Consider the following 27,019-nt stretch of genomic DNA (forward strand, 5'->3'; position numbering starts at 1 on the left):
TGGCCTGGCCACCCGCTTCTAACTGATAGGATCCATCAAAAGTGATGGAGGCCACGCCCATGATTAGATTTCACCGGAGGCCTGTCAAAGTCCGGCTTCTTGATGACAGATTTTGTCTTGCTGGCTTTGAGGAAGCAAGCAGCCACATAGAGAGCCCCAGGAGGCAGGGAGCCGAGCCCTCAGCGGACTTCCTTTGGGGGGGATGTCTGGACTGGTGGATATGCGAAGGTATCTGACTCCGTTTTAATTTTTATGCGTTCCTTATCATTAGCCATAAACTAATGCTTCTTGGCTATTCTGGTTTCTTCTCATGCAAAGATCCTTTTCATGGTGTTTGCCCATTTTTCTTCTTGAATTGTAGTCCTTTGGAATTTTCTGGAAAATAAGCCTTTCTTGGCTGTAAGCATTGCAAATGTTGCCTCCCCGTTTGTCTCCTGGCCACGTGGGCTTTAAAAATCCAACGAGGCTTGTTCTGAATTCTGTCCCAGGCAGGTAACCTGCAGGATTGTTGGTGAGGTGTTCTCACTTCTGGCCCGCGGTCCCCTCGCGTTGGCCCGGGCCTGGAAACTGGCTCCTGCTTATGGTAATTATTGGACGCTGCCTTCCTGTGGCGAGTCGGCTCCCTCTGTCCCCCTCTGTGGCTCAACTTCTGGTCGGGGAGTGCTTTCCTGTTCAAATACCGTGTTTTGGCCTCTTAGAGAGACCAGCTTGGGCTCATCCCTTCTGCCAGCCGCTGTGGACTCCGGGGGTGACCGCTTTCCTGAAGGAACGCGGGGCCTGGAGAGAATGTGCCCAGCCGTTCGGCAGGAATGCATTCCTGGAGAAAGTTAAAATTAGAAAGAGCTGCTACGTTTCCTGCCATGCCTGCCGTGGGCTTGTGTTTGTTTTCACAAGAATCCTTCTGGTAACAATCTGCGGTCCGTGCTGGTGGAATGGGAGGTGAAGTCATGGTGGAGGTGATCTGTCTCCATGGCGATCTTTGTTGTCGGAGGGCTGCAGCTTTGTTTGTGAATTCTTGAAGAATTATGCCGGAATGGAAAAATAGTATTGAGGCAACCCCTTTTTACAGCTGGCAAGAGAGATTTTATTTTTAAAAAGCTCTTCAATGAGAAGGAAATCGCACGGAGAGCACCTCTTAGTTAGCGAACTCTGGAAGGAGTGGACGTTAGCCCCGTGGTGAGCTTGCCTTCTGGTCACCCTGCCCCCGGCCAGGCTGTCTCCCACCTCTCCCCTTGAGGCCGCAAGTCTTGGGAAACCCCTCTGAGTGGCACAGTCTGGGGGGGGGGCACCCCTGTAGCCCCCTTGGGGTGCCAGGTTTAGCAAATAAAAGTGCAGGGCACCCAGGAACATTTGACCCTATGGGACACACACACACTAATAAAATTGTTGTGTATCTGAAATTCACTTTCACTGGGTGTCCTGGATTTTTGATTACCAGAGACCCTGATCCCCCCTCACCCCCGGCTATACTTCGATTTTGGTTTCCTGTGGTGCCTGGGCCCCTCTCAGTGAGGAGGGGCATCGCCTGCTCCTGCGGGCTGGTGGCACTTGTGGGCAGACCTGTGGCTTCGCTAGGTTTGTCCACTTCTGTGTTTGGACCCGTCATCACACTGACGCTTGGAGGGCTGCTTTCTTGCGGTGGAGACTGGCCATGCAGTCATGGACGTCCTGGTCCTGACCTCCTGGTCCATCTGATGCAAGGCCCAGGAGCTGGAGGGCACTGGAGAAATGTAAGGGCGTCTTCCTCAGGGAGCATAAGTGCTCATCAGAGACTTAGCCCAGGGAATCGGAGGCTGTGAGCTCACCTGCGCAGGTTGGCCTGCCCCGAAGTGCTGTCCTTTAGTGGGGTGGCAGAGGTGTCACCGACACCTGGAGTCATGGTGGGTGGGAGCTGGGCCTGGAAGGAGGGTACCGAGGAGGCATTCCCTACCTACAGGAGGAGGTGGGCTGTGTGTGCAGGGTTAGGGAGGGCAGCTGACCTTGGCCAGAGTGGAGGAAATTGGCAGGAGGGGCTAAGGAGGCTGGGGATAGGATAGGCCAGATTAGGGAGAGCCCTGAAATGGGCAGGTGACAGGAGGAAGCAGGCGGTTTGTGTTCGTGAGCAGAGGGGGATGCGCTGAAGGGGAGCTTGCAGGGCCATGGGCTTGGGGGAGTGATGCACCTGGGACCACACGGGAGGCAACCCGATGTGCAGATCACAGGCCCCTGGGGACTTGGTTTTATGTTCAGGAACAGGTCTTGCTAATGGAGCATCTTGCTGTGTTTCCAGTGCAGGCCTGGGAGCTGGGATACAACAGTGAATGAGACAGGTGAGTTCCTGACGATTGCTTGGGGGGTGCCATGGCCATTTACTGAGTGCCTGCTCTGTAGCAGGTAGTCTAGGGGAGCCACCTGCCTCCATAGAGCACTTATTCTAGTAGAAGAGAAAGGAAATAACAAGCGACTAAGAATGTCAGGAGTGACACGTGAAGCCGGTGAGGGAGTGGGGGAGTGAAAGGTGTGCTGTTTTAAGTAGGGAATGTGTTGGGGTGAATGATGGCCCCCAAAGATATACACATCCTAATCTCTAGAACCTGTGACTATTACTATAATGTAATGATGTGTCATTTTAAAAAGTATTTTTATTTGTTGATTTTGAGAGAGAGAGAGAGAGAGAGAGAGAGAGAGAGAGAGAAACAACAATTTGTTGTTCCACTTATTCATGCATTCATTGGTTGCTTCTTGTATGTGCCCTGACAGGGGATCGAACCTTGTGGGGGGCTGTTTCTCTGTTTCCCGCGACCCACACGGAAAACGACAGGTTCTTGAGTGGAGGAGCTGGGGATTAAGAAACTAAAGAAAAAATGAGACCAGATACAGAAATAGAGACAAGCTGGGATCCAGGTGGGGGGCTGCCACTCTGATGGAGGGACAGTCACACCCACCACAGACAACATAGCGTATTTATTTATTTCCAAGAGGGGGGGTTAGGGTCAAAGGAATTTTGGGTGTATCCAGGTCCTATTCATTCCTTGTTCCTGGTACAAGGACAGGATTTAGCATATCAAGATCTGGGTAGGTCAATTCATTCCTTATTCCCAGCACACGGATAAAGATAAGAAATCAGTACTGATAACAGTCTCCGACATTTTTGGGAGGCTGGCCCTGCCAGTCACCTGGGACTCCGCTGACATTAATTTAAAGGTCATCCATGTGCATCCCCAGGACGCCCTCTACAGAACCTGGAACCTTGGCGTGTCAGGACGGTGCTCTAACCGACTGAGCTGCCTGGCCAGGACCTGACAGGTGGCATTTTAAAAGCCAGGCAAAGGGAGATCTGACTACAGAGGAGAAGTCCACGAGATGATGGAGACAGATTAGGGTGATGTGCTTTGCAGGTGGAGGGAGGGACCACAGGGCAGGGATCCAGGTGCTGCTAGAAGCTGAAAAAGGCAGGGAGAGATGGATTCTACCTTTGGAGCCTCCGAAGGAACCAGACCTGCCTATTCCTTGACTTTAGCCGGTGAAACTCGTTTCAGAGTTCTGACTCCAGGCTATAGGAGAATAAGTTGGTTTTAAGTCACCGAGCTGCTGGCATTCTGTTATAGCAGCTGCCCTGGGAAAGCAGCACGGGGGTCTGGGGATTTGAGTGGGTGACATTTGAGCAGAGCCCCGACATGTAAATGACTCGAGGTCGCAACTCGTGGTACTCTCGGGAGGCTAGTGGGCTTCCTGCTGACACCGGGCTGGGCCCGCGGGGCCGGAACTGGGATCCAGGCCCAGCTGAGCATCAGGAATTCCTTGGGAACCATGAGCTCCGATGGCCTCTAGCCTGGATGGGAGCCACAGTGCATTTATATAGTATTTTTAATGTAAAAATGTCAGTTGCGGTATAAATATCCTTTGCTTTTCTCCAACTTTAGTTGAGTATAAATGTATTTTATTGACGGAACAAAATACTTCCTTGGCTTTCTAAATCGGGCATTTCTAACACGGTACAATAGCCCACTGGCTTTGGGCGGCACTGACCGAGAACGTGCTCATTTATATCACCAGCCGTGTGTGTGTGTGTGTGTGTGTGTGTGTGTGTGTGTGTGTGTGTGTGTGTGTCTTGGCCGAAAGGCCCAGCATCTGGTGCCAGATTCATATTGTCCTCTTCTCTGGTCTAGGACCCCCGAATGCCGAGCCTGAGGCAAGGGGGCTGATTTTGGGGGAGAGGTGGCCTCCCGAAGCAGGAGTGGGGAACTGGGAGAGTGAGATGGGGAAGGGGGAAAGCAAGGGCCAGGTGGGGGACTGAACTCATGGTCACCGTGACTGCTGGGGACCCTCTGAGAATCGTCCCTCGGCAAGATGGGAGGCTGGGCACTGACCCCAGGGCTGCCCTGGACATGGCAGACTGCACCCACCCACTTAGAGAGTGTCGGACAGGACAGGGAGGGGCTCACTGCTGTACCTGGATTCTATACCTGTGGTCTTCAAGAAGTCCAGGCTTCCCTGTTCCCCGGAGTCATGAGCAAGGCAGATACCACAGCCCCACCCAGCGAGAGTTCCGACAGCAAGTCCGTCTTCATGACTGTCCTCCACCTGCGAGGCAGAAGGTGCTCAGATCATCAGAGAAAGTTCCCCTGTGTTGGCGGGATGAGGGGAGCTCGGGACCAACGCAGAGGGAGCTGACTCCTGTGCGTGGCATCCTCTCTTGACACCTGTGTGAGCCCGGTCAGCCAAGGTGGAACCTTCTCCGGTCGGACGAGCTCCTTCTCCATCTAGGCATTCCCTCTCCATCGTGTTCTGTACGCATACGGGCAGCTCTGTCTCTCAGCGTCTTCGTTTTCCGCCTTGGCTTCCAGGGAGGCACCTGCTTTTTCTTCCTTCCATTCCGGAAGGCAGGGCGCAGGGTTTTCATCATCTTGCCAGTCCCTCTAGCTCACAAGGAGCAGAGCCGGAGGGTGATCTGGGAGATGATGGGTGACTGCTGGCGCCAGCCCCGCATCCCCTCCAAGCTAGACGAGCGCCAGCCCAGAGTGTGCGCTGCGTTTTAGCTGCGTGAACCTTTCCTGCCGGCTGACAGTGGCTTGTGACGAAGGTGAGAATAAGTCAGTATCTGGAGCAGTCCCTGGGCAGTGAGACTAATCAGGGAGGCTCAGCTGGCCCTGGTGGGAAGTGAGAGCCTGCCTCTCCTCTCCCTGAAACACTTCCTGGACTGCCGTCTTCTGACCGGGTCCTGGTTCCACGCGTGTTCCCACCTGTGCTCAGAAGCTCGGGGGATCGGGAGGGAAATGCCTTTCCGTGCAGCCGCAGGTGCCCTTTTCCAGCCTTGCTGAGCGGCTGGTCTGGGATATGTACTCAGGTTAAAGGACTAGGAGTTATTTGGTGCTCTTACAAAATCAGTGTTCCGCCCTTTACTGCACCGCTTGGCTAGGTGTTCTAAACTGTGACGGTTACCACGGTCCTGACCGTAAGGCAGACGGAAGCCCTGTACCCCTTTCGCAAAGCTGAACGGGGGCGTGGGAGGGGGGGCAGCAGGAGCTCTTGAGAGCCTCAGTCCAGGATGAGTCAGGCGTGGAAGGGAATGCAGACCCATTGCGGGGCTGACGTGGGCCGCTCCAGGCTGCGTTTTTCCTTCTCTTGCCCCTTTCACTGTTGCTAGGTGAGAGGTTGCCGGGGTGAAGATTTGACCCCCAGAAAGGAGAATCCAAGAGGTCAGAAGGCTGTGGTGTTCCTCCTCGGGCCAGCTCTTCCCGCGAGGATACCCCGAGGAAGGGTTGGCGGGGGACTCTGGAAGAAAGGGACCAGCTCTCGAGCACCATGTGTGTGGGACCATGGGGACAGCATCGGATCGTAGCGTCACCCACCCTCCCAGCGCCGGGAATATGGTGTCACATATTCAGTGGCGGAGCCAGGGTTGGAGTCCAGTTCAAAAAGGGTCTGGGCTAAACCACACGAACTTGTCCTAAATGTTCGCAGCTCCTCAGCGTGTGTTGAGGGCTGCTTACTCTGTGCGCTCCCCAGACTCACACAGAAACTCCCTGCCTCTGGCCCAAGCAGGACCCTCAGCTCCTTCCCACTTGAACAGACTCGGAAGGTTTCATAACATCAGTCATGGGAGGAGGAAAGGAAGAAGGAAATGCGACATTGGGACCCTGCCCAGTGCTTTGGGCCCTCCCTCGGTGACATCCTGTCTCACCGCCGCCTGCCTGGTGTCCCTCTGTTTGCTTTGCACTTGACCATGGTTCTGGGTGTCGGTCACTGGTGCTGGCTTTGCCCACTACGTTGAGTGTGTGCTCCCAGCTTCCCATTTTTTTTTATTAATTAAATCTTTATTGTTGAGATTATTACATTTGTTCCTCTTTTTCCCCCCCATAACTCCCCTCCTCCCAGTTCCTGCCCCACCCTCCGCCCTCACTCCCCACCCACTGTCCTCATCCATAGGTGCACGATTTTTGTCCAGTCTCTTCCCGCATCTCCCACACCCCTTTCCCCCCCAAGAATAGTCAGTCCATTCCCTTTCTATGTCCCTGATTCTATTATAATCAACAGTTCATTCTGTTCATCAGATTATTTATTCACTTGATTCTTAGATTCACTTGTTGATAGATGCATGTTAGTTGTTCATAATTTGTATCTTTACCTTTTTCTTCTTCTTCCTCTTCTTAAAGGATACCTTTCAGCATTTCATATAATACTGGTTTGGTGGTGATGAACTCCTTTAGCTTTTCCTTATCTGTGAAGCTCTTTATCTGACCTTCAGTTCTGAATGATAGCTTTGCTGGATAAAGTAATCTTGGTTGTAGGTTGTTGGTATTCATCACTTTGAATATTTCTTGCCACTCCCTTCTGGCCTGCAAAGTTTCTGTTGAGAAATCAGCTGACAGTCGTATGGGTATTCCCTTGTAGGTAACTGAGTTTCTTTCTCTTGCTGCTTTTAAGATTCTCTCTTTGTCTTTTGCTCTTGGCATTTTAATTATGATGTGTCTTGGTGTGGTCCTCTTTGGATTCCTTTTGTTTGGGGTTCTCTGGGCTTCCTGGACCTGTAAGTCTATTTCTTTCACCAGGTGGGGGAAGTTTTCTGTCATTATTTCTTCAAATAGGTTTTCAATATCTTGCTCTCTCTCATCTTCTGGCACCCCTATAATTCTGATGTTGGTACGCTTGAAGCTGTCCCAGAGGCTCCTTACACTATCTTCGTATTTTCGGATTCTTTTTTCATTTTGCTTTTCCGGTTGGGTGTTTTTTGCTTCTTCGCATTTCAAATCTTTGCCTTGATTCTTGCGCTCCTCTGGTCTGCTGTTGGGAGTCTGTATAGTACTCATTATTTCAGTCCGTGTATGCTTAATTTCTAGTTGTTTCTTTATCATAACATCGAGGGTCTCATTAGATTTCTTGAGGATCTCACTACATTTATCAGCGGCTTCTAGACAGTTCTTAAGAGACCTTAAAAGTGTGGTTCTGAACTGAATATCCTCCATTGACAGTTTTGTCCTGTTTCTTTGTCTCCGCATTTTTTATGCTTTCTTGGTGCACCCCCTAGTGGTCTTTGTGCGCAGTCTTGTTGTAGTTAATCCTTGATTGATGTCGGCAGTACTGGGGGTGATTTGACCTCCAGGCTAACTGGCTATGAGAGTCCACTGTGTCTGCAGTGGGAGAGCTTCTGTGCTGGATCTCTAGGATGGTGCTAATCTAGCGTTTGCCTGAGGCTATCCGGCAAATGGCTCTGCGCAGGGCTTGGGCAGGGCGGGTCCCTGGGGATCTACAGGGCGGGCTGGAGCGAGCAGTTATGGCTGCTCTCAGTCCCGTCCCTAGGGGCTCTGCCTCACAGAGTCCCAGCAACCGCTGCAAACCTCGGAGAGAAAGCTGCCTTCGAGTTCCGACCGAAGCCACACAGTCCCGCTTCTCCCCTTTGAGTCTGGGTCTCCAGAGACTTGCCCGGATTTGGAGCTCAGAGTCTGAAACTCCCTCCCGATTGAAAACAACAACCGCGCCCTCCGCCGCCAGTCTGCTCTGCATGCACTCCGCACCTTAGTATTTCACTTCAGCACTGCGCCTCCTCTGAGTCTGGGTATGATATTCTCTTTCCTCCTAGTTGTAGAATTTCCACTCAGCCAGCCTTCCTGTGGTTCTGGATGATGTCCATTCCGTCTTTTAGTTGTTTTTTGAAGTGGTTGATCGAGGCAGCAATCTCCGGCGTTAATCTATGCCGCCATCTTGGTTTCTCCCTATATGTCATTTCTTGATCTCGGTCAGCCATTGAAACCTCGAGCCTTAGTTCTCTCATTTGCCAAGATGTCCATACCAGTGGCTTTCAAGGTGTGGTCCAGGGACCAAGAGCATCGCCATTGTTTGGAGCGAGTTAGAAATGCAGACTTTCAGACCCAGCCCCTATCCCTGGGCCTCTGGGGGTGGAGACCAACCAGCCTTCTGGTTTAGTTGGCACTCCGGGCCAGGAGTCGGATCGCACCACTGTTGAGCACCACTGCCTTCTTTAAGTGGAAGAAGTTTTTCGAGATTTTTATTATGTATTTGGCACTAAATAGAGGGTCTTTTATGTCTCTGCCCTCAATGTGATCTACAGGCCAGTGGAAAACACAGAAGAGACAAAGCCACGTTGAGTGGGGGTACGCTCCCCTGGTATTATGGACTGCCCTGTTTTCCTCTTGAGGAAACCGAGGCCCGGAGTCCAGGTGAGCGATTTAGCAAAGGTCATGGAGCCAGTAAGGGCAGAGCTGACACAGAACCCATGGTATGACATGGGGACGTCTCAGAAGTCCTGTGTTTGCAGCCTGCCTTCCACCACCTGGAGTCACGCATGCAGTTCCCTGACTGGTGCCATCTCCCCCATTGATTCATGAGAGAAGGTTACGGATCAGATCGAAGGTCTGAGGACTTGCCGGGAAGGTCTCCTTCATCAGCTTCTAAGTGGCGATGGTCATAACCCTGGACTTGAACCTCCCGCCCGGGCCTGGCTAAGAAACTCCTAGAGTAACTGGTCAGTGAGTTGGAAAAGCTAGTCAAAGCCTGGAAGAAGGTTGTTTAACGAAAAAAAAAAAGTGGGAAACAGGCTAGTGGGCATTTATCTTCCATCTTCCTAACATTGGAGAAGGTAGTTTCTGAGTGTCATTGGACAGCAGTGTCTTATGTGAACTAACAAGCGTAGTCCTCTGATTTTTAAGGTAAAATCAAGCAACAGCATAAAGATGCTAGTTAAACTGTCAGAATCCAGTGTTCTAGAGTTTTATTCCTCTTTCCTCCAGTGTTGAATATGGCCCAGTGTGCCAGCCCCTTTATAGCGTTGCACCTCTGTGGAGTCTCTCTGAAATATTCCATGTGGGTTGTCGTAGCAGCTGCTCTCGCCTCACTTGTGTCCATTCACTCATGTAAGTTAAATGCATAAATATCTCTATGCCCAGGCCCACCAGGTCCAACCAGAAGGAGCACAAGCCCAAAGGAGGAGGAGGAGGAGAAAGCTACCTTCTGACCACAGGTGTCTGTGGGAGTCCACATACCTGAGAGAGAGGGCACAGGTAACACCTAGGGCCTCCCGTCTCTCACACAGACAAACAGAAACCTCACCCAAGGAGGAAGGATAGTCAGTGAACTTCACCACTGACTTGATAGGTGTCAGGTGCCAGGCAGGAACCCGCAGGTGTGCAGAGTGAATGGACAGACACATAAAGAAACCATTGTGGTGTCTGGTTGTTTGTCTCAATAAACCCCTCCCTTTTGTGCTTCATACTCAGTTAGGAGAGAGGAAGGGGTATTCCTTCTCTCATCCCCAGTGAAATTTGAAATGTTAAGTAACTATAGGAAAGGTAAGCAAACCAGTTCTGTGTTCTGCGTAAGAAAATTTCACCACATGAATCGGGTTAGATGTCAGACACTCTCACTTGGCTGTGTCATCTCCACCTGCCGAAATACTGTTTCCGCGAATAGCTTCCAAGGTGTTGGTGTTGATAGCATTAACTAGAAAGGCCATCGCCAGTCTACCCAAGTGTTACTTTTGCCATTTTCTGAAGTTGGTTGTCTTAGAGTTTCTCCCATAAAGAGTGAAAAACTTAGGGTCCATGGCGAGGCCAGGAGATCAATGTCTTGAGCATTACTTGCATAAGGACTGATCCTTATCAGGTATGGGGTGGGGCCCCCGAGGACAAGAGCACTTCCTTGTTGACCTTGGAGCCAGCTCTGGACAGCAGTTTTGACTTGATGAAGTTTTCCCTCTGGGGCTACCTCTGTCTCCTTTTCTAGCCACCTCACACCTTCCTGTTGTTTTCTTTCCTTCCCTGTTGCCATCTCTCATGCCACCTGCCAACTAGGCCAGGACTTGGGGTCCAGCCGTGCACCCATGGGTGCGTGCCCATGGTCCTGTGTGCCCGCCGTGGCCTGGTCTTTTGCCCCAGTGCATAAGCGGGGTTGGTAGAGAACCTGGGGTGGCACACTTTTTCTGGAAAAAGCCAGATGAGATACTTTCGGCTTTGTGTTCTTGACGCACAAAAGAACTGTGGACAGCAGGTGAACGCTCTGATGTGGCTGTCTGTGTTCCCCGTAACTTGACTTACAGACACTGCGATTTGAATTTCCTATAATTTTCACATCACGAAATATTCTTATTTTGAGTTTCTCCCCAATTATTAAAAAAATAGAACATTCTTTGTTCATGGGCCTTACAAAGGCCGGTGACACACTGGGTGGACTTGGCACACAAGCCAAAGTTTGCTTCCAGAATAGGAAGGACAAGGATTTCAGGGTTCCACTTCCCCCTCTAGTTCCACCGCTGTGGCGCTTTCGGGCATGGGCGTGGTGGAGGCAGGGAGCGGGGAGGACCACTTCCTGCCTGGAGAGACTCCACCCCCAAAATTAGCAGATGCAGGATGTGGGGACCCTTTGGCCAATAGTTCCATACGCGTCCATCATGGTGGCTTGGAAACTTAAGGACTAGGCTTAGCAGTTTTCCAGTTTTCCCAAAGTTCTCAGGCTGGTGTAGTGACTTTTGAGGAGTCACTCTTAAAAGTGAGAAGAGAAAAAAAAAAGAAACACACTCTATCTTACTGTTGAACAAATTGGAAACACTGAAGTCTGAGGAAGCAGAAAAACACCCATAAACTCACTTCCAAGAGGCCCCTCTGTTCGGGTTTTCACTTCCTCTGGTGTGTTTTTCACTTCCTTCTCCCCTTTTAACACGATGAGGTTCCCAACAGCTCTGTCCGGGCATGAATCCTCGGACTCCCACATGCACTTGGCCGCATGGTCTGAGGTTCTCAGAATAATCCGAGTCTTCCTTGGACCTGTGAGCAGTACGGTGGACACGTCCAAGATACACCGATGTGTGGACAGTGGCCCCTTGTTTCCGTGTCTTGAACATCCAGTCCCCCCCTCCCCCACCCCCCCATTTCTCCGTCTCCTTCGGGATCTGCTCTCCTGTCGTGTCAGAGTATGTGTTCTCGTGTTGTTGCCTTTTCCGTGGAGTTCACTGGCTGGGATAAGCCTGTCCCCGTCGCCTGTGGGATTTCTCTCATCGCTGGGCCTTTGGGAGGTCTGCCTCTACCGCAAGGTGCGCTGTGTCCGTGCGAGCTGGTCTTTCCTTCTGACTGGTTTCCTGCCCGCACGCCCGTCATTCTGTGCATCTGGAATTCATTTCACTGCTGAAGCCCCGGGGGAAACGGTGTCCTGAAAACTAGCCAGCTGTCCCAGCCTCACAGGGGGTAATCCTCGCCTGCTTGCGATACTCATTTAATTGCATGTGAAATATGTATCAGGCGGGGGGGGCTGCTCTGGGCGGGCACGGTCTGCAGGCTGTGAGGCCTTGATTGAGGGGAGGTGTGCAGCGTGAATCCGCCTCCCCTTTCACAGCCTGGCCAGGTCCGGGGCTCCTCGAAAGCCCAGAGCCCCTGTGGCCGGTCCAGACGTCGGCCTGAGTGCAGGGAGCTAAGCGGGGACTCAGGGTGGTGACCTCAATCCCGCTCCTCTCTGTCATCGTCACACTTGTTTATGGAACCTGCCACAGGCTTGGGCTCTGTACTTCACACGTTAGTGCTCTGCAACGGGACCACCTCCTGGTGACCCCACCACGTGGGGAGGGAGCCCCACTGCTGGCAGGCGATTGGAGTGTGTCTTTAGGGTTCAGCTGATAAGATTCTTCTGATGAGCGAACACTGCCAGTCTTTGCAGCAGAAGTAACAGCAGGGGAAGGAAGGCACACGAGCTCTGACTGGGCTCGGTCTGTGGGGACACTGTGGGGACCGGCTCTGAGGGGCGCGTGGGCAGAGGGGAGCAGGCTGCCCTGCGGTCTCAGTAAAGCCCTTCGAGACCCAAGGAGCTCCGACCTGGAGGTCCCGGAGTTCTCAGGAGTTGAGCAGGTGAGGGTCTGCCTTCTCTCCCTGGGACAGGGCAGTTCGAGGAGAGGGTCCCGCCGGCCACATGCCCAGCGGCTGGCATGGAACGGGCACCTGGGCGCCGCCTCGCAGGGTCCACCACTGCCCTGCCTGACCACGTAAATGCGGCTGCTCTAGCTTTGGGAGAGTCTTGGAGGGAAATAGAGACGTGGGTTTTGGGCTGAGCGAGACCCAATCTTGGTCACGGTTCCCTTTTGTCTTGCAGCATCTCCCTTCTTCTCTGGAGGGAAGGCCGGGTCCTGGGACTCCACCTCTGACGTCGGGAGCTGGTGGCCTGTGGCAGGTAAGCGATGCACACAGGGTGTTTGAATGAGCCGCTGTCCCTGCACCCGCTGTGTGGAGGCAACTGTGTCCCGGCCGAGGTGCACAGACCTGTGTGGGGAGAGGAGCCCCGCGCACGTGCAGAACAGCTCAGGAGGGAGAAACAGCTTCCGGAAGCTTCCGGCGGCCCTTGGCATTTCAGGGCACTGCTCTGTCTTCACGGGAAGGCCAGACATCGCCGGTGGGCCTGGCACCACGGAGTTCCCAGAACAGCCCCTCGTTTCTGTTTACTTTCTGCGACTTCCCCTCTGTTGCCACCAATGGAATGTTCTCGCTCTACCCAGAATGAGACAGAGCCCAGGTTGGCTGTTCTGTTGTGTTTGCACAAAGGAGTTATTCTTATAACGTAAGAGGTTATGCGCTCCCAAACAATGGCCAGAGAGCTCCATGTGGCCCTGTGGTTCCGGGTCACCCCCGCTGGGGCTCTGGGAAAACAATAGCAGAAAATGTTAAAAGGAAGCACTAGCCAGGTTCATGAGGAAGAGCTGGAGGCAGTTGGCACTCGCAGCAGAAAAGAAAGAGAAAATGCTACCCTTTCCCTGGTAGAATGTTCTGGGGTATTTTCTTGGCTGCACTTTTTATTCTCTGGGCGATAGAAAGAAACCGCCTTTGGTAAAGCCAGTGGGGTGAGATCGTCAGCTAACATGCCACAGCCTTCGTGTGCTCAAAAACAGCGGCACAGTCTTTCCTCCCTGGGTGAAAGGATTGGACAGAATCATAATGGACATTTGCATAATCCTGGGCAGTGGCGGGATTTGAGAGGGAACAGCTCCCGGGAGCTTCCTTTCAGGTCCTGTTCGAATACTAAAATCCTCTCCCCATCAAGTGGGCGCCTGAAATATTTCAGGTTTTCCTTTAAGCACACCACCCTCTATTCAGCTGGGGGAGGAGATTTTGCCCCAATGTTCTTCTCCCCACTTTTATGTCACTGGTCTTTGTTTGCCTTACGGCCTGTGCTTTAGGACAGAAAGAATGTTAGGGACTTTTTTCCAGGTTACAGCCTGGGGGCTTTTATTAGTGAAGAACTCGGGAGTCTTCTGAACCCAGGGTCAGTCCTCACTGCCACTGAGGTCCCAGGGACTTAAAATACTTCTGCCCAGGAAGCAGCCTCCGGCAGACCTGGCCTTATAAGTGCAGCCCCCTGGCCGCGGCTGGCTGCGGTCTGTTTGGGTGGTGGTGAAACCCAGTGAAAGGCATCCACATTCCTCGCATTCTTCTGGCCTGGCATTGGTGAGATTGCTGGGGCTTTTTAAATCAAACACAAGTATGCAGCATGACTCTTCTCTATAGATATACTCGAGAGATACCAGTGGGTTGTGTGGTATGACCTGTCTCACCCCACATGGTCTCATGAGGCACAGCTTGTCTGATGCAGGTCCCCTCTTGGACTGGACAGGAAGAGGTTCATGGGGGCCCTGTCTGGAACCCCTCTCTGGCTCCAGCGGCTCCCGGGCTGCCATTTATGTGGTTTGCTTTCTCTGGCCCTGAGCCAGATGAACCAGAGCAGCAAGACTTCTGAGAAGAGGAAACAGGAGGGTGAGATGGGGCCTGGCCGTCTAGGGATGAGCCAGAGCGGTGCCCTCTGTCTCTATCTGAGCATAAAGGTCTCTGGGAGCCTGGAGAGGGAGGGTCACCTTTACCTGCCGTGGAGTTGGCAGAGTGGACGGGTGTCTCAGCCTGAAAGAGACCGTCCCTCATTATGGCAAAAAAAAATGTCATCTTGACACATTTGGCCAACTTTTGTGGCTTTTCCTCCCAGGAACATAAATGCCATGTTTTCTCTGTCCTTAATAGTCAAGATCTGATTTGTCTCAAGTTCTTTGTGAGATGGAGCTTCCCAGGATTTCAGTTTCTATGTCTAGAGTTTTGCCGGTGCCTAGTTTTGTGACTGGCATGTAATTCCTGCAACTTTAGCTTAGGTGTTCTAGTTCAGGTGTCCACGCGGCTGCTCGGATGCCGATTCGGGTGAGGGAGCAGGAAGGGGCTGACTCCAGTGCCCTGCCCTTTAAGACCAGGATCAATGACGGATGTAACTGGAAATAACACAACTTGCCCTGAGAGCTATTTGGGGGAGACCCATGGCTCTGCGGGTGCCTGTGAAGGTGGGAGCTCCAGCCAAGCACCTGCTCGCTGCATGTCGTGTCTACTCCAGTCCTGGGAAACTGTGCATCCTGCCCATTTTACAGATAACAACTGAGGCTCAGAGAGTTCAAGATCAGAGGATTATTACAATGAGTAGCAAAGACCAGGCCTAGAGCTCGAGGAGGAGTGCCCCAAGCTACTCCTTTGCTGCCTCCCTTACCTGGCCCCTAGGAGGACACATGAGCTATGTGGGCACTGTCCCCAAGGCCAGCATCGGCCAACAGAAATCAATTCTGAGCCACAAACATGAGCCACACAGCTACTTTTTAGAGTAAAGAGAAACAGATGAAATTAATTTTTGTTCTCTCAGAACTGTAAGTTTACTTGAAAATCAAGGATACAGTTAAGACTTGTCCCCACTCTGAAGGGGTGGCTGGCTGGGCACCCTGACTGGTCCACAGGGAGAACTAACAAACTTTTGCTCTTCTGGGTTTTCAGACTAGGACCTCCAGACTTTCCTGATGGTGTGTTTTGTTTTGTTTTGTTTATGTGAATGTCACATAATATTTCCAATTAACCATTTGGGGCTGTACAATTTGTTGGCGTTTAGTGCGCTCACAGTGTTGTATCCACCACCATCGCATTTTTCGTCACCCCAAAAGGATGCCATGCCCATTCGTCCCTCCCAGGGCACTCTCCCCTCGTTCCTTGGCGTCGCTTTTACTCTGGTCTGTATGTAGGGGACATCCCAGCTTTCAGGTGTCTTTGGAACTGAGCGGCTGAGGCCAGGTGACATCCAGGCCTGCATGGACCGTCACTGGCCAGGTGACCCAGAAGCACCGATCCCACACCTGCCAAGGCCTGCCTGGGCCCCGCATGGGGTCAGTTCTGTTGATGCAGCGTGTCCAAACCTGTAGAGAAGTTTTATAAAAATCTATTGGAGCCAAACAGAGGACACATCTGGAAGCAAGATCTCAACAGACTGAGAAAAACGCTTCATTCGAATGTCAGTGTGCAGTTTCTTTTACGCGTTTAGGATTAAGGCATGAAGGAGGGAGCGTAGAGAGTTCATGAAGGGGGGAGACAGCAAGGCCAGATTGGATTGCGGATTGGTGGTTAAGGCTTATTTCAAAGGTGAGTTAACCTAGATGCACAGAAACAATGGACAGGGCTGGCTTCGGGCCAAGGTAAAGCATTTAGAAGTTATAGGCCAGGAGCATGACTACACACCATGACCTGTCCCGTTAGGAATTTATGATCGGATCACCCTGTGGAATCCCTTTGTGTCCACAGGTCCGACCTCCCCAAGACCTAAGAGAGGGGAACCCTGCAGCCCTGCACGAACCTGAGACATTACTCGCCCCTTTCCCAACCTTTGCATTGAAATGCCTCTCGTGTGGCTGCTTCAGTAAGTACAGGGCTGCCATTGGATGAGTGAGGTCATGAGCCCCCTAGCTGCCCCCAGCCACACGCCACACTAAAAATGGCATTTGTGTTCTTAGAAGCCTTGTGTTTTAGCCTGGTAGCTACCCTGCCTTTTCATCCTCCTTCAAGCAGGCCATGTCATGAAGACAATGAGAAATGTGTAGCATACTTGAGGCTTTGGAGATAAAAGGTGTGAATGAAGAAAGATTCTACCATTGTTTATTTCAAGAGCCTTCCAGTCTCTTACTGAAACCTACTTAGACTCACAAAGAAGTTTTCAATCTAATCAGAAACCCCAGTTTTCCTGTCTCTGCCTGGAGTTTCCCCCCTTTGTTTGTGCATTACTTCAAGTTGCCTGGGCAGGCCGCTGTTATTTAGGAAGGGCAGAGGGAATGCGTTTCATCCTTGGGTCAGACAAAAGGCCTCTGCCCAGAGCCTACAGCGTTGGCCTTGCTTTCAAATGAATTTCAGCTATGAGCACATTAGCACACTTTGCATACATTGGTTGTATGCAATTGGCCCTCAGTTTCCTCATCTGCAGAAACGGAGCTCGTGCCTCAGAAGTTTCTCAAGGATAAGAAGAAACGAGATGGGCGTGCAGACTTGCTCCGGAAAGGAAAATGGGAGGATTACCGGAGAGAGGCAAACCTAGCACAGCAGTCCGGGGAGGACCTGGAATTTGAGAACTGAAGCTGCTCTTTAGGAATTGTGCTTCTCCCTGGTCACCTGGCTGCTGCTGCTCACCCAGCATGCACCTGGCCCAGGAATGGCCTGCGGCCCCAGCCACAGCAGCCCTGGACCACTTGTACCTACAGTTCCCAGCTCCCAGCTCTCAGGAGAACAGGGTTGGGCTGGGTCAGCAGGCAGTTTGTGGATCTGTGTCCATTGCTGGTTGATTGTGGGGAGGGGACAGGGCCACCGGGGTGTCCAGGCTGGGGGTGTCCAGGCTGGGGGCGTCCCTGCAGGAGGGAGTGATGGCCGTTGGTTCTCCTGCTAAGGGAGGAGGTGGCATGCTTCATAACCACCTGGGCTTACTGCAAGCTTTCCATCCCTCCTGCCCCCCTCGCTGCCCCTTCCCTCTGATCTTCCCATAGCCCCATCCTGTGGGCAAGCCATTTAGCTTCTCTGGGACTCCCTTTTCTCGTGTCATTGTTGAGGGCCCCAAATGGTAGCCCAGTGGCTCCTTTGTGATGTGGTTGAGGGGGCGGCCCCGGCCCTGACAGTTCGGCTCCTGCCATTTCTGAAGCACACTGCCCTCCTGACCTCGGGTTGCCCCAGGGGTCCCAAAGGTCCGAAGAGGCATTAACACGACCCACTGGCCAGAGTGAATTACCCGGGGGCCCTCTTGCTTAGCGGCGCGCATCTGGCCTCGGGGAGGGCGGGGCAGAAGGAGCAAGAGGATCTTCCTGGCGTGCGTGCTCCGATGGTGTTTGCAGGAGGGACCTGTGGGGTGGACAGAGGTCCCGGAGCCACACGTGTGGTGCACCCAGTACCCCCCTCCACTCGATTCAGGGTGGGGAGGGACGAGGAAGCCAGCTTACATAGCTGGTGGCTGTCCGAGGTCACACGGTATCTTCCTATTACAGGCCACCATCCGCGACCCACCAGGTCAGGGTCAGCCCACTCTGCCGTCAGCGCCTGGCAGGGTCTGCCTTGCTGTGCCTGTGTGGCGTGCTCCTCGCCCTGGTTCCTGGACAGGGATACCTTTTCTTCTCCCACCTCCCTATCCCAGGCAGCCCTGGACTTTGCTCTCAGTAAATACGGCTCAATTCTTTTTCCTCCTTTGTCGTCGCCCATAAATCCTGCTTTCACTCACTGCGCCTACAGGTGAGCTGGGGTGTGTGCTCTCGTTTTTCCTGGTTCGGATGCAATTAGAAAAGCGCCAGTTGATGCTCTGTTGGCCTGGGATGTCCTCTGATGGAGAATAGTGGTCCAGGCCTTGCCGTTGAACATAATTTTTATCAACAACAGAAGAAGTGTGTTTACCCTAGTGGACTCTTAGCAGGGTCCTTTGATTTTAATTACTAGAGGCCCGGTGCATGAAAATTCATGCACTGGAGGGGTTGTCCCTCAGCCCGGCCTGCCCCCTCTCGCAGTCTGGGAGCCCTCAGGGGCGGGAGGGGACTGGCGATCAGGGGAAGGCAACGTCCCATCACACCTCTGCTGCTGCCACTGCCGGCAGCGCAAGCCTCGGCCGGCCCTGGTTACCTGAGCCTCGGGCGGCCATGGGTGGCTGGGCAGCCGCCATCTGAGGCTTGCCTGTGCCTCGGGCCAGCCCTGGGGGGCTGAGGGGCTGAGGGGATTGGGGGATTCTGGAGGCAGGCGCCCCAGCGGGGCTGAAGGGACTGGGCGCCGCCACCTTGTGGCTGTGGGCACCACCATCTTTGAGGGCGTGGTAGTTAATTAGCATATTCCCTCCTTATTGGCTGTGGGCGCCGCCATATTTACGACAGTGTGAGGGTCAATTAGCATATTCCTTCTTTATTAGATAGGATGATTATTATTTTAATCCCCACCCAAGGATATTTTTCCATTGATTTTTAGAGAGAGGGAAAGACAGGAATATCGATGTGAGAGAAACACATCGATTGGTTGCCTCCTGCGCAAGCCCCAACCAGGGCCTGGGCTGGGGAGGAGCCTGCAATCAAGGTACATGCCCTTGACCAGAATCGAACCCTGGACCCTTCGGTCTGCAGGCTGAGCCAAACCGGCTGGGGCTGGCAGGGTTCTTTGAGAGGGTCTGCAGCACAACCTTACAGGTGAGGGTGGTTTTCTCAAGACAAAACCCACAGGTCTTACCAGGTTCCTCAGTGGATTTGGTCACAGGCCCTGACTGGGAGGAAGGCCTAGACCTGCGTGGGGATAAGGTGACCTGGACATAAGCGAGCCTGGTGGCTCTGAGACGGGCTGGGCATCTCCCCAGGCTGGAGTGCTCAGCTTAAACCAAGGTTGACCTGGACAGAAACCTCTTTATTTCCTTTATCTATTTAATAATTCTGTTTTTTGTTAAGTCCAGATAACATTCGCTCATTTACAGAGTAGGGAAGACCTAGCTTAGGAATTTTCTTTGGGTTTGTATTGAACTTGGACCTACTTTGAATGAGCCCTGAAAGTCAAAGGTGCTCACCAGGTGGTTTACGGAAACCGAGGGTCCAGGTCACAGGCAGCTCCAGGTGACCAGCAGGCCATTTGTGGGCAGGTGACTGGAAAGGGGGGTCCCTCTGAATGGTGCGGGCTGCACAGGGTCAGGTCTCAACGTGGCATTTGAGGAGGAATTAATGAATGGGCTCTTCCAGAGGAGGGCGGGGTCCTGAATGAATGGTGCACGAGATCCTCGGGCCGTGGGTTTGACAAAGAGGAAGCTTCCCAGAGAGAAACGTCACCGGCAGTGTTGGCCGAGCTCCTCTGTAACTGTTATTTTTGCATTTTGCACAGCGGTTTACAGTGTGTAACGCTCTTGATTTTCTTAGGGAGTGGTGGGTCCAGCCAGATCTTAATTAGTACTTCGTTTTACGGACGGGAGAGCTTGTGCCTCAGAGAAGCTCAACAGTGATTGACTGAGGTCAGACGGGACCTCAACACCCTCACACGGGCTCCCCAGAGCCAAAGGCCTGAGGGGGGATGATGGGAGGCTGAGCAGGGTTCTAGAACTCTCCGTCATGGAAGGAGTCATGGGCAGCAGTGAGGCCACGTGGGCTGTGCACCAGGTTCCTGCCGGGCTCAGATCTTTACTTTCAAAAGGACTCGATGTAACTTGAGAACCGGTCTCCATCTGACTGGGCATCAAACATTTGTCAGGAGGCAGTTTGCCTGTAAGTCACCAGGAAATTGTCCACGTTGGGAACGCTGTGTTTCTGTGGAAATCCTTCGGGGTACCACACATGAGTGGGCTTCTGCGTGAACCTGAGCATGCCTGTGGGAGGCGCCCATGGTAAGGTCCTGAGGGGACAGGGCGTGTGCCCCCGTGGCAGGAACCAGGGTACCAGGGTGGCCCTGCTCTGGCTGTCCTGTGAGGCTGGTCCAGGAGCAACCTGGGGCTGGGGCCCCATGACCAACCAGGGTTCAGCCCTCAGGCACTGGACTCTGGGGTGGGCCTAGATCCTGCAGACCCAGTTTTTCAATGGGATCTGAGAAAAGCAGGTCCTTTGGTGATGCAAATAGAACAGTGGTTCTCAACCTTCTGGCCCTTTAAATACAGTTCCTCATGCTGTGGTGACCCCCAACCATAAAATTATTTTCGTTGCTACTTCATAACTGTAATGTTGCTACTGTTATGAATCGTAATGTAAATATCTGATATTCAGGATGGTCTTAGGCGACCCCTGTGAAAGGGTGGTTCGACCGCCAAAGGGGTCGCGACCCACAAGTTGAGAACCGCTGAAATAGAGCATCCTGGCTGCACTGATGGCAGGTCCAGGGTCAGTTGTTGCTGAGAACAAAATGAGGGTCCTCAGTTGGGTGATAACAAGAAGACCCTCTTTCCTTGGGGACCCTTTTCCTTTTTCTCCCACTTCTCCCGTGTGGTTCTGGTGGGGTGTGGCCTGGACTTCTGTATCTCTGCTCACCGACCCTTGCTGTGCCTTACTTACCTTATCTGCAAAATGGGAACGAGAAGCTGTGGTTCCATGAGTGTGGCACCTGCACAGCTGCGCTGTTGTGTTGTGGGGAAGTGGATCAGGGGTGATGGGACTGACCCCATAGGGACAGTGACCAGGGGTGAGAGGCTGGAAGTATTGACTGGCCTCCAAATGGCTCCAGGCCCAGGCCCACCCCCATCCTTCCCTCACCTTGATTTGGGTGTCCCAGGCTGTTTGCATTTGTGCTTAGTGAGTTTGAATTGGGCTCTTAGGGTCTTAAAAAACCACCCAAGGTGGCCTACACCTGTCTCTATCTGGGCACATTGCTCCAGAGGGCCAAGGTAGCCCCTCACCTGTCCCTGTCCAGGCGCGTTGCTCCAGGGGCCACAGTGCCTGAAGTCTCGGTCAGCACCTCTGACCACCCACTGCATCCTGGCCGTGACTGGGGTACCGTCTGCCTTTTATGGTTTCTTCCCCTTACTGAACCTGCTGGCTCCCCTGCTGACTACATGTGGGCTTCTTTCTCTGTCCTGATTATAACAAAACTATGCCTCCGCGCATATAGTTTTTAAATAAAGCTATCTTTTCGACTGTGCATATGCAGGGCATTTTAGCCCCAGGTAGGTTCTGCTGGACACATCCTAACTTAGGATGTCACCTGTGACCTTGCTTCTTTATAAAGATTCTTTTTTTTTTTTAACTTTTTATTGAACATAAAGTTAACCTTTTTCAAGTGTCACAATTCAATGGGATTTAGTATATTCACAAAGCTGTGCAGCCACGCCCTCCACCTATTTCCTAAAGCAGACCCATGAGCAGTCGGTTGTCCCTGCCTGCCCCACCCTCTGGCAAATGCTTGCCTGTTTCTGTCTCTGCGGATCTGCCTGTTGTGGATTCTTCTTGTAAATGGAGTCATACATACAATACGGGACTTTTGTGATTGTCTTCTTCCACTCGTCATGTTCCCAGGGCTCCTCCATGTTGTGGTGTGGGTCAGAATTTCCTTCCTTTTTATGGTAACACTCTGCCGTAAGGATGGACCACCTTCTGTTGGTCTCCTGACCCACCAGTGGGCTGTTTCCACCTTCTGGCTCTTGTGAATAGTGTGGCTGGGATTCGTTGTGTTTGGGGATCCTAATTTAATTCTAAGAGCTGTTGGAGAGACCCCTAGCTTTTGATCGCCCCCCCTACCATGCCCGTCCCCAGTGTTTTCAACCCCGCCAGAAGCCAGTGTTGGCCTGTGTTGACATCCCCCTCGGTGTGGACCAGCTTGGGTCGCTGTCGCAGAGGCCAGCTTGCTGTGGTCTCTGTGGATTCATTCGGCTGCGTGTTGACACAGCAATGCCAGGAACAGTGAGTCACCTGCGGGAAGTGCTGCTCGCCGAGGGGGTGTCCGCAGCAGGCCTGGCCAGGTGTTTCTCCAGGTGTGGCCCCTCGGTCACCTGCATCAGGATCACGCGGGAGGCTTGTTTTGAGAAAACAGGCTTCTGGGCCTCCTCTGTGCTGGCTGCTGTGGGTCTGTCCCTCTGTCCCTGTGTCCCTCGAAGCTTTTCCACACCTGCTGTGGGTAGATCTGAATGACAGTAGCAGGTGGGGCTCCCTTGCCTCCTGGTAGGATCGGCCAGGCAGGGAGAGAACAGGCCGGCTCTGCTCTCCCTGCAGGGGAGCCTGGAACTGTCTCCATTGCCCCTGACCGGGGGTCCCTGTCTCCCCAGGTTCCAGTCTCTGCTGCCCCCTTCCCTTCACTCTTGCTGCCCTGCACCACACCCACACCCCTGTAAATTGCCCCTTTATTAAGCTCTTATAAAATGATGCTAATCTGAGGGCATGGTCCCGTTCCTGTTGTGACTATGAGTGACAGCTCAGCCTGTCCCTACCCAGTGAACCTGCTACTGCAGGGCCAGGAACCTGCACCACTCAGGCCCCAAAATCCTCCGAGCTGGGGGACCACCAGCCAGTGGGTCCCTGACATTCTCTGCTTCTTTGTGTCCAGACCCTGGACCCACCACTCTTGTCCTGCTTCTGCCTTTTGGAGCGTCTGTCAGGGCAAGAAACGTTTACTGAATGTTCCTGGCTCTGGCTTCTGCAGGTTTAACACACATCTTACAGGCAGGACTTGGGGGTGGCCAGGGAGAGGAGAGAGAGAGAGCCTGTTGGCTTTGGGTGACTCACCCTGGAGCCCAGCCACTTAGCTGCCTTCCAGGGCTAGGAATCCCATGGCTTTGTCCCCTGCCTCTGTCGCTGTGAGTTGGGAGAGGGTTCCCTGCAGCTGCTCACACCTAGGCCTCTGGCTCCAGCCTCTAATCCTGTCCTGGGCTGCAGGCGTGGAGGAAACCTGAGAAAGCTGCCCCTGCAGGCTCAGCAGTGCTGGCCCGCCTCCTCCCACCGAGGGGCGGACAGGGAAGCACAGCAGGTGGCATGGGAACCCAGCCTGGTGTCCCTGTCCCTTCCTGCTTTGTTCCAATAGGGCCTTCCTTCTTTCTTTCCTCCCTCCCCACTTCCTTCCTTTTTTCTTTCCTTTCCTTTCTTCCTCCTTCCTTCCATTCCTCCGTCCTTCCTTCCTCCTTTTGGGATGGATGTGTTCATATTCAGAAAATCTCAAGTGGGCCACTTGCTGCCTTCGAGGTATTAGACCTAAATTCATGGGTTTTAGTAAAAATGGATCAGTCAGAAATTGGTGGAGTCACATGTTTATGGGAAATGTATTCCCTTTTCGTTGTAGTAGATTTTTAACTGTTACAAAAACATTCCAGAAGGGGAAGCCAGGGGGTGAGGGCAGCCAGGACTGCAGGGTGCTCACAGCCAGCCACCCCGGCTGCGGGCCATCTCACTCCACACTGTCACCAGGGGTGTTGGCCTGGGTTCCTGTGGACCAGCATCAGCAGGGCGTGAGCCGCCCAGGATGGGAGGCTGGGCTGCGCTGCAGGCTTCTGTAGGTGAGGTTTCATTGGACCCCAGCTGTGCCCCTCACCTGCTGTGGCTGGGTTTGCCTTTCAAAGGCGGAGGCGACTGGTTCCAGTAGAGGCCAAATGGCCCACAGAGCCCAAAATAGTCACCGTCTGTCCCATTGGCGTCAGCAGGGGACATCTGGCAATGTCTGGAGACATCCTGGTCATCAGGACTGGGGTTGGGGGTGCTGCTGGCAGCTGGCGGGTTGAGGCTGGGGTGCACAGAATGGCCCCCACAGAAAGGTGATAAGCCCCCGAATGTCAGCAGTGCCAAGGTTCCGACACACTGTTCTCTGGGAAGTTTGCTGTTTCAGCTGGAGAACTAAATGGTGGGGGGAAGGAGGCGTCAAGGATGAGTGGTCTGGGCGGTGCCCTCTGCTAGGATGGGGATGTGGGAGTTTGGCAGGCTGGGTGGGGGGTGAGGCTGGGTCTGGGGGCCAGGCCTGGGGGCAGCTGTTGTGTGCATGGTGCTGGGGAGACAGGGCTGCCCCGAGAGACATGGGCTTGGGCATCGCAGAGACTAGGCAGCCCGTAGCTCCGTTCCCTAGGGTGCCCTGACTGGCCCGGCCCCTGGGAGAATGTCTCAGTGAGGAGCAGAAAAGCGAGGACGGATTTGGGGGACACTGGACACAGTCCAAGGACAAGAGATCTCTGAAGGAAGGCGGGAAGGACCAGCCATGGGGGTGCAGCAGCGACACCCACAGAGCAGTCAGTGGTTAGAAAGCTGCCAGGTAAGACCCGCACAGGAACTCCCCCTTAGGTCACATGGCTAAACAGCGTGTCTTCCAGGGGAGCTGGGGCAGGGCCTAGCACAGTGGTTCTCAACCTTCCTAATGCCGCGACCCTTTAATACAGTTCCTCATGTTGTGGTGACCCCCATCCATAAAATTATTTTCGTTGCTACTTCCTAACTGTAATTTTGCTACTGTTATGAATCGTAATGTAAATATCTGATATGCAGGATGTATTTTCATTGTTACAAATTGAACATAATTAAAGCATAGTGATTAATCACAAAAACAATATGTAATTATATGTGTGTTTTCCGATGGTCTTAGGCGACCCCTGTGAAAGGGTCGTTCGACCCCCAAAGGGGTCGCGACCCACAGGTTGAGAACCACTGCTCTAGGATGAAGAGCATGGAGCAGCCCCTGCACGAGGGCACCAGAAAAGGCTGCCTCCTCTGCCCTCCTCACCGGGCATAGCCTTGCTGCTGCCCTAGCAGGAGGAAGCCGGCCCACAGCAGGATGCTTAGGAGCTGAAGGGAAGGAGCCCAGCTTCCAGCCTCCTCCGGAGCCCCCTGCTGGGGAGCCGGCCCGCCCTGCAGGGAAGGAGGCCCCAGCTGGGGGCTGCTGCCTTCTGGGCTGAGACGGTGGTGATGGACAGCACAGCCTTCCTGCAGAGGAGGGGCCTGAGACCAGGTGTCACTAACAGTGGGCGGGACATCGGGTGTGAGCCATGGCAACCTGAAGCCGAGGACAAAAAGCATTCCAGGTGGCGCCCCTCTCAGCTTGTGGGTAATTCTTTTCTCCTGGTTCTCATTCTCTGTATAAATAATCGTTCTCAGGTACTTCGTGGTTGGAGGTGGAAGCAAAGGCTCTCCCACTTGTCCTGGGTTCTGGCTGTGCCCTCTGGCTCCAGGTCACACTGGCTCCCGGTCACGTGCATCTCCTGGCGTCCCTGGCAGAACTGCTGGGAAACACCGAATTATCAGGAGGCTGCACTCCCTGTCCTGTGGGAAGCCTGGGGTTTCGGTTCAAGTCCATCTTATCTCTGCCTGGTACAGACTTGTAGCAGAAGGGTGATTCACACAGGGTTTGCTAATGTATGCGTTGGTTTTAAAAAACAGTGAGGCAAACGTTCCGAGCGCCCTGTCAGCTCTCCCACAGTGTCACTACCTTAGGGGTCCCCCAGGTCCTGGTCTCCAGGCACCGCTGGGCTGGCATTTGCCCAGCCGGACAGGTGGAGGGACAACTCGTATCCTCAGAGTTGTCTAGATAGGAGCTGATCCATCTGGTCCTGGAGCTGGACTCCGGCTATAGGCCCTGGAGCCACTCGGCCCTGCCACTCAGCAGCTGGGAGCCTTGGACAAGTTGCCTGCTTCTCTCGCCCCTCAGTGTGTAAAATGGAGTTAGTGATCGTGTCCGTCTCCCTGGGTGGCTGTGACAGTGCAATTCACGATCACATGGAAAGCACTTAGGATAGTGCCGGAGGCACTCGGGGTCCAACAGGTGTGGATGTAGCGCCCCCTTTGAGTCCAGTGTGACCTCAATTTCGATCACATCTGCAAAGATCCTGCTTTCAAATAAGGTCAAATTCGTAGGCATTGCATCATTGGGGTACCACTCACCTGACAACAGCCGTGTGCTTGCTGTGTTGCCTGTGGGAGGGTTTCTGTTGTCTTCTCTGCCTGTGTCTCCATTTCTGTGAGCTGCAAGGAGCAGGAGTGGTCTTGTTTTCCTTTGTGTTCATCAGCAGCTCACAGAGCGTGGCAAGCACTCAGTACCTATGTAGTTAATGACTTAAATTAAGGAAGGTGCCCCTTCGGATCACCTGCCCGAGATGGGCAGGAGGAAGCTGCAAACTTAAGTCCTGCTTTGGAGAAGCAGCCTCACTCACATACAGTGAGATGGGAGCCACTCCGAGCCCTTCCTTGGTTTAACACTACTTACTGAGCGATTGTGTGCCAGGCACTGCAGGGGGTGCCGGGGATGCTGACAGACTGACCCGGAGCGTATGGCCTGGCTGGAGAGACACGGCTAAATAAGCCGTCACAGTCCAGTCATTAGGTCTTGTTGGGGGGACCCTGGGGCACAGGGCTGTCGACCACAGACATGGCGCTGACTCAGAGAGGACCTTAGTGGTGTCAGGATGGACATCCGTGGACACTGGCAGCTTCCCCTCTGCCCTGGCATGGGGTCACAGGCATCGGCAGCTGCTGCGAGCACCTGTGGGAGCTGGCGGGCATAGAGGCCCCTGGGCCTCTGGGGATGGGTGCATCCGAGGTCCCCCATGCCATAGCTCGGTTCAGTGATTGACAGCCTCACCCAGTGGCTCAGGGTCCTCACCAGACAGGCAGGTCATTGGAAGAGGCTCTGTTTGTGCTGGTTGAATAGGGGATCCCTGAACATCTTTTAATGGGAGCTGAGGTGGAGTTCCCTGCCAGGTTTTCCCCTGTTATTGTTCTCTCCTGTGTGAGTGTGTCTGCGTGTGTATGACTGTGTGTATGTCTGTATGCGTGTGTATCTGTCTGTGTGTATCTTACACAAAGAAAGACCTACAATGTGTTTGCACCTCCTGTTTC

At 53.3% G+C, this 27,019-nt stretch overlaps 1 protein-coding gene across 2 annotated transcripts in view; it reads left to right on the forward strand.

Moving 5' to 3' along the window:
* Positions 1–27,019, forward strand: part of SH3BP4 (SH3 domain binding protein 4) — a 79,747-nt gene that overhangs the window by 23,975 nt on the left and 28,753 nt on the right. The window contains exon 2 of one of the 2 annotated variants that reach the window (XM_059703623.1): positions 12,568–12,645. The exons of the other annotated variant lie outside the window; for it this stretch is intronic. The gene's annotated coding sequence lies outside the window, so the exon portion shown is untranslated. The remainder of the gene's footprint in view (positions 1–12,567; positions 12,646–27,019) is intronic. 2 annotated transcript variants of the gene reach the window in all.

This window comes from Myotis daubentonii, chromosome 7 (assembly GCF_963259705.1).
Source record: "Myotis daubentonii chromosome 7, mMyoDau2.1, whole genome shotgun sequence".
Lineage (NCBI taxonomy): Eukaryota > Metazoa > Chordata > Mammalia > Chiroptera > Vespertilionidae > Myotis > Myotis daubentonii.